The sequence below is a fragment of the Choristoneura fumiferana genome, chromosome 10, assembly GCF_025370935.1.
Source record: "Choristoneura fumiferana chromosome 10, NRCan_CFum_1, whole genome shotgun sequence".
NCBI lineage: Eukaryota > Metazoa > Arthropoda > Insecta > Lepidoptera > Tortricidae > Choristoneura > Choristoneura fumiferana.
In genome coordinates, this window is record NC_133481.1 from 9922749 (window position 1) to 9930352 (window position 7604).

At 35.3% G+C, this 7604-nt stretch overlaps 2 protein-coding genes across 2 annotated transcripts in view; both read left to right on the forward strand.

The window, feature by feature from the left end:
* LOC141432065 (THAP domain-containing protein 2-like) overlaps positions 1-7604 on the forward strand; it is a 213616-nt gene that overhangs the window by 18142 nt on the left and 187870 nt on the right. The window lies entirely within an intron of this gene.
* LOC141432062 (ATP-binding cassette sub-family G member 1-like) overlaps positions 1404-7604 on the forward strand; it is a 56152-nt gene continuing 49951 nt past the window's right edge. Inside the window, exon 1 of the mRNA XM_074093444.1 lies at positions 1404-1552. The gene's annotated coding sequence lies outside the window, so the exon portion shown is untranslated. The remainder of the gene's footprint in view (positions 1553-7604) is intronic.

Below are 7604 nucleotides of genomic sequence, written 5' to 3' on the forward strand. Positions count from 1 at the left end.
CTTCTGTCTGTCTGTCTGGTCTGTCCGTCCGCGGCTAAGCTCAGACACCGTTAGTACCTACTAGAAAGCTGTAATTTGGCATGAATACATATACGTACATATATCAGTCACGCCGACAAAGTGGTAAAAACTGTTGGGTGGAAAAAATTGAAAAAATCAAGATGGTACTAGTAAGTACATCAAATTTAAAAGGAAAATTATAATAGCTAAGATTGCTTGAGTTTTATTAGTAGTTTAAGAGTAAATAGCAGGCAAAGGTATAAAATATATCTAAACTTGGAAGATTCCGGACGCAATATAAAATTCTTAGAAAAATATTACTTGATTTTCTCGTAATGACTACGGAACCCTATCTTGGGCATGTCCGATACGCTCTTGGCCAGTTTTTTACTTATGATTGACTTAGGTTGTGACCAAGCATCGTTATCAATGACAAACAACGATGTCCACTTGACTGAAAGTATCAAACATCTTGTCAGTTCAATGCACATTATGATTATAGGTTTGGGAAGTAGGTACTTATGTATTTCAATTTATTTATTTTGTTTGGAGCATGAAACCGAAAAAATTATATGAAAGTTTTCTTAATTTCTATTAAAAGTTGATCAGAGGCGATTTTCGTTCGTATAAATACGAATAAATTTGATTTTTTGAACTTTGTTTCTGTTTCCACTCGTCCAAATATCAGCGGGCCATATCGCAGTGCCATTAGCTATCTTATCAGCATTGTGACCTAAACTGGGACTCACTACCAAAACTTTTTCTGATTGGTGCTACCAAGCATGCATCGTTATCAGTGTGCTGTGCAGTTTTAGCAATGTATGGTTGGCAAAAAAATAAATACACAATAAAATAAATACAAAAAAAAACACACACACGCAAAACAAATATATTTTGCAAGAAATAAGATATTTATACATATAAGTATACAAACCTATTAAACATAAACATCATAATTTGCGTCTAAGGTCTGAAATTAAAAAAAAAAACACCTGTTCCAGCAGGCATCCAGTCAAATAAACGTTTTGTTTGTTAACGGATCGCATCAGACTTTGACTCGTTTACAATTTACACTTAACTGCAATGAAAATTTGTCGACTTCTTAATACTACAAAAAAATCGCTAAGTTTTAATTGCTGTGAATACACTCAAACTAGTTTTAGTTAAATGAAAATAAACAAGCTTTTTGCTGAGTGTTCTTGCATTGTTATCCAAACCGCACCCGTAACAAGCGTATCAAATATCAAGTCATTCCGATTACTCAAAGTCCTCAAAGTGGATGCACGTGTGGTTGCAAGATTTAACCTTAATAAACATTGCAAGTTAAATAAAAGCTTGTAACTTGTAAAGTGTCCAACTCCAGGCATGAATAACCGTAGTTTAACAAGTGGATGTTAACAGCAACAGCGCAAACGCGAGTTAGTTCGCACCCGGTCACTGCGAGCGCTCCACGCGTGCGCTGTTCGTTACAACAAGTTTACATTTTTATATAAGTAAATAATATAGAGGTGAAGACAAGTGTGGATTTTCATGCATGGGAATTTTTAAGAAGGTAAATTTACACTACGTTATTAAACATATTTTCTTCAAGTAAACGTTTATTGTTTACTCTAAGGTATTAAATAGTAGTGTTAGGTATTAGTTCTAAGACTGATTTTTAATCTGCGTTCTAGAAACTTTAAAGTGAAAGCTTGTGCTGAGCTTTTATTAAAAAAAACTGGTTGCAGAAGTATTTTTAAAATGATACTATAATTATACACGCAATGATATAAAGAACAAAAATAAAAATACGAAACACGACCCAGTTTAAGGAATCCTTGGCCCGTTTCCTAATAATAGGCAACAATAATAAACCTTATTTAGATATTTGTTTATCTGTAACTATTTACGAAATTACAAGTACCTATACGTGTCTACTTGAAGACTTGTTTACAGTTTACAAATGTTCACTATTTAGAATTATTTACACTATCTGTTACAGGTAAGACTTCTTGCCAGTGGAGTTTAATAAGATTTAGGGGCTGTTTCACCATCCATTGATTAGTCTTAACTGACGGTTAAATGTGATGCCGACTCCTCCGTCTATTCGAACAAAACAAATAGAGACGGCATCACATTTAACCGTCAGTTAAGACTAATCAATGGATAGTGAAACAGCCCCTTAGTGTAATATAAATGCGTAGTACCAATCTCGATTGCGATTTCAGTTTAGTCTAGCTAGGTTAAGTTCAATTTTCTATATACAATCTTACGATAGAGATTGATCTCGAAGACTTGCAGAATCGGGGCTAGAGTTTTGCTTCTGCCTAGTGATGCGTTAGGTCATGTAGCAGCAGGGCTACTACAAAACTTGAAACTCGAAGTTCCTGTCGTGCGGTCCCTCTGAAACTTATGCTAAATTGCTAATACGAGAGCGAGAGAGACGGTACGATACGAACTTCGAGTTTCGTAGTAGCCCCCAACGTGCGTGAGCAAAAATTAATAAAAACTTCCCAAATTTGAATTTTTGTAAAAATTTTGGAAAAGTGACGGATAATTATGATGAATAAATATTTCTTTTAATTTTATGCAAACATTTTTTTTCTTTGTGAGAAATCTTTACCCTTCATAAGGCCCCCAAACAAATTTTTATACGGGGCCCCGCCAAGACACGCTACGCCACTGCCATGTAGTAACCCAATTCATAGGACGTACTTTAGTACTTTGCTGTGCGGTCAAGGTTTGCAGTTCATGACACAGAGGGCAATGAACTCAGAGCAAAGAAGGAGGGAAGGGCATCAATTACTACCAATGAAGGATTTAGAAGTGCATTTTACAAGCTAGTCAATGACAGAGGAAGCCAGTCAAGTCATGCAAATGAATCGACTTGAATTGAATTGAATGCTTAACGGTAATGAGCATGTGCGTCACTACGCGTTAGGCCACAGCCTAACTAATGTATTAACTTAGGTTTTTAAACCCCGTCGCAAAAAGAGGGGCGTTATAATTAAGTCGACTGCTATGTGTGTCTGTCTGTCTGTATGTCAGTGGCACCGTAGCTCTTAAACGGGTGGACCGATTTGAATTCGATTTTTTAAATTTAAAATCAGGGTTTCTAGCGATGGTTCTTAGACATGTTTCATCAAAATCGGTTCAGCCGTTTTGGAGATATTGAACTTTGAAGTGACAAAGTCGGGGGTTTTCCAACTGTTGGTTAGGTTATTAAAGGAGTTTATGGGTTCGACGTAGACATTAAAAATATCGAAAATACAAACTGAGACATGGATGCACAGAAAAACCAGAAAAAGAGACCAGCACTGGGAATCGAAGCCAGGTCCTCAGCAATCCGTGCTGCGTGCTATAACCCCTACACCACTGCTTCTATGTTTCGCCGACAGACGTCACATTCTTTCGGAACTAACCGCTCACCCAGACAAGAGATGTCGCTACTAAGCAATCAAATTATGATTGGTTTTTTGGAGTCTTTTTGTATTTTCGATATGGTTTCACGGGATACCCGTAAAAGTAACAAATTTGGAGTTGAAATAAAAAATACAAAAAGACTCCAAAAAACAATAATAATACATTAAAAATAATTACACCATAGTTACCGCGGGATAGCGATAATCGAATTCTACGCGGACGGAGTCGCGGGACTCGTGGGTAACAGCTAGTAAACAATGAATTGTTTTCAAATTTTAACGAGAAGGTGACCTTGAATTTGCCCTGTTTATTGTTGTTGTTTTTTGTTTCTTGCAAGTTCATTATGACCCGCTTAGTGGCCGGATAGTACAGTCAATATAAACAGTGAGTAAAAAAGCTTGTATTTAAAATTAAATATTTTTAACAGAAACTTATTTACACACGCGTTACCTACATATATTTACCAGTACATGGCCAGATCATTAAGATTTTAGTTTTTGCGTTCTCCTAAGGCGACTATATTTTAGGTTTGTTTCAGTATTTAGTTTTTTACCTCGTCTCCTTTACGTAAGTACAAAATATGTAGAAAAGTAATTCTACCTAAGGTAATATATTATTTATAAAGGTACTAAGCACTTAAAGTGTAAATTAAGAAATTAAATGCATTTTATATGAAATTTTATATTACATTGGTGTAGAAAGAACCAACAGTGACCCACAAATTAAGATATTTACCTAGTATCTTTTGCGATCTGTTCTCTTTAAAATGTAGGAGTACCGAGTACTTTTAATACAAAGTAAGATATTTGAGAAATAAAACAAAGTAGGTGAAATTTAAAAGCAAATTGAATATTTTAACAATATTTGACAGTGTTGGCATCACTGTGAAATTATTTATTTACTTTCGTCACCGTATTATAGTAGTATTACAGAATTATACGTCAACTCTACCTACCTAAATATTCACTCTACCGAACGTTCACTCTATTAAAAGGTTCACTCTACCAAGAGATCTACTCTACTCCAACGTCCATCCAATCCATAGTCCACCCAATCAAAAGGACTGCACTGCCGAATAGTAAACTCTAGTAATACATTCCGACACAAATCTTCTGATACAGTGGACGGTCTAATGTAATGAAAATTATAGTATAGTGGACATTTCTATAAAATAAGCATTTTTTTTCATAATAATATATCTTATACCAATTGACCTGGCCCTATACTAAGCAAAGCTTACTATGGGTGCTAGACAACGGATTGACATAAATTATATAAATAAATACATACTTAAATACATATAAACATCCAAGACTCAAATACAAACATTCGTATTCATCATACAAATATTTGTCCGTCATGGGGATCCCCAGAACCCACAACCGCTAGCTTCGTTGTCAGGGTTCACTAACAACTTAGTAACCCGACAGTTGATATTTAAAAAAAGTCTGAATTGTGATACAGACTACTACAGACTACAGTGGACTTTGTGGTACAGTGGACATATTGATACAGCGGCTACTGTGGGCTGAAAGGCTTTTCTACTAGTCTCTGAGCTCCAAATACAATGAGAGGAAGAACGTCAAAATATAGGCGATTATTGAAAATGGAGCTCAAGGTTCGATACGATGGATTCGAATACCGGAGTGAATGGCACGCGAGCATTCGGCTTGAATAAATTAGCGGATGCAAGCTAGGGAAATCATAATCGTAACATCTATTAATTTATAGACGGATAAATTTTATACGATTATCTAACTGATCCAACTAATATTATAAATGCGAAAATTTGCAAGTCTGTTTGTTTGTTTGTTACATTTTCACGCCTAAACCGCTGAACCGATTTAGATGAAATTCGATATACCTACAGGTCCAGGGAAAGGACATAGGATAGTTTTTATCCCGGAAAATTGCATAGTTCCCGCGGGATAGCGATAAACAAATTCTACGCGGAAGGAGTCGCGCGCAACAGCTATAACTATTATACTCGTACCGTACATAAATGGGAAAGTTTGTGAAGATGTTTACTCAATCATGCAATAACGTCTGAACTGATTAAATTAAATTTTGTGTGGGGGTAGTTTAAGTCCCGAAGAAGGATAAGAAATAGTTTTTATCCTGGAAAACTACATGGTTCCCGCGGGAAAGCAAAACTTAAACAATTTTTTCGCATACGAAGTTGATTGGCAATCTTGGCCAATACTTCGGAGCTGTCAGTACAAGGTCCAAGACATCCTCATGTTACATAACAAGTCGTAAACAAAACGGATCACTTCCGAACGACCAAATTCTTCCTTCCAATTAGTAGCCTTGATTCTTTAAACCTCCAAAAAAATATTCGTATTGCTCACGTCAAAGCATATATTATCGCATAAAAACTTAAATAGGCTTCAAAGTAAAGCGTAAACTATATAAATACAATACATAGAAGGAAAATAAAGAACCTGTGTCCCGTCCGATCTAGATTTGAATCCTAGACCTCCAGTTCCAAACACTACCTATACATTATATATTTTGTGTAACCTTTTTAGGGTTCCGGAGCCAAAATGGCAAAAATGGAACCCTTATAGTTCCGCCATGTCTGTCTGTCTGTCTGTCCGTCCGCGGCTTTGCTCAGGGACTATCAATGGTAGAAAGTTGTAATTTTGCACGGATATATATGTAAACTATGCCAACAAAATGGTACAATAAAAAAATAAAATAAAATAAATTTTTAGGGTGCATAGACGTAAAGTGGGGGTGATTTGTTTTTTCTCATCCAACCCTATAGTGTGGGGTATCGTTGGAAAGGTATTTTAAAACCATTAGGGGATTGCTTATATTTAGTGATATGTTTGCGAAATATTCAACTTTAAACTGCAAATTTTCATTAAAATCGAGCGTCCCCCTCCCCCTCTAAAATCTAAACCGGTGGGTGGAAAAATTTGAAAAAATTTAGGATGGTAGTAAGTATAACAAACTTACAAGGTAAACTATAACGGTTAAGTTTGCTTAAGAATTATTAGTAGTTTAAGAGTAAATAGCAGCCTAAGGTACAAAATATACCTAAACTTGGAAGATTCCGTATAAAATACGAAATCCTTAGAAAAATATTACTTATTTATTTCGTAATGGCTACGGAACCCTATTTTGGGCGTGTCCGACACGCTCTTGGCCGGTTTTGTATATCCTATTTGTACAATAAAGAGTATAAGCAAACAAACAAACTGTACTACTGAGTCACCATGCTGATTACAAAGCATGGAAATTACCGAACATAATATAGCGCGTGGACAGTATAAAAAAAATAAAGCCCGCACGTAAGTACGCGTTTTCCCAGAGATAGGGCCAAGCTAGATTTAGTGTATTGCCTCACATTGCAAATTTTTGTCGAAATAACAGAAAAACTGATAGTCATTTATTGCAATTATACATAAACTTTGTAATAAATTTAAAAGCTTAGTCAGTCCTCGTTTTGAAATGTATTGTCATTAACCGACTTCAAAAAAGGAGGAGGTTCTATGTTACAATGTTTGTATTTTTTTTTATATATGTTCACCGATTACTCAGTCAATTGTGGACCGATTTTCAAAGTTCTTTTTTTATTCGAAAGAATACTCTTCTGAGATGGTCCCATTGTCACCAAGTCAAGATCTGATGATGTGATCCTAGGGAAATCGAGGGCAAACCTCAAATTTTATACAGGCAGCACGACCCAGCAGGAGGGATTGAAACCCATAGTACTTATGTAGGTGAGGTAGACGACTATTGTTCCACTCCTGCTGGCTCGTGCTGAGGCACCGACTTCGAGCTAGTAGGTACCTAGAAAAATATTTTCAAGGGTTTTAGTCCGTTCCATTTTTTTGTTATTTTTTATTTTTTGCGGTCGGTTTAACTTTTTTGTTATTTTAGTTTAATCATAGTGCGTAAAGATTTTTTTGGTTTAATATTTTATTTTTTATTCATGTTTTTACTTTTAGTTAAGTACTGTAAATTTTATTTTTGGCTGACACTTTATTGAAATTCGACTACTGTTATACATTATTTATTTTTCTGTATACATTTGACGATCCTTTTGAGAATTTCTTATTATTACCTGAAACACTGTATTTTTTCAAAAGTTAATAAATAAATCTATCTATTTTCGGGGTGTATCCATATTATATCAACACACGACAGTAATGACATAAGAATAGCTTACCTTTTCCGAGCTTTGGTCATAT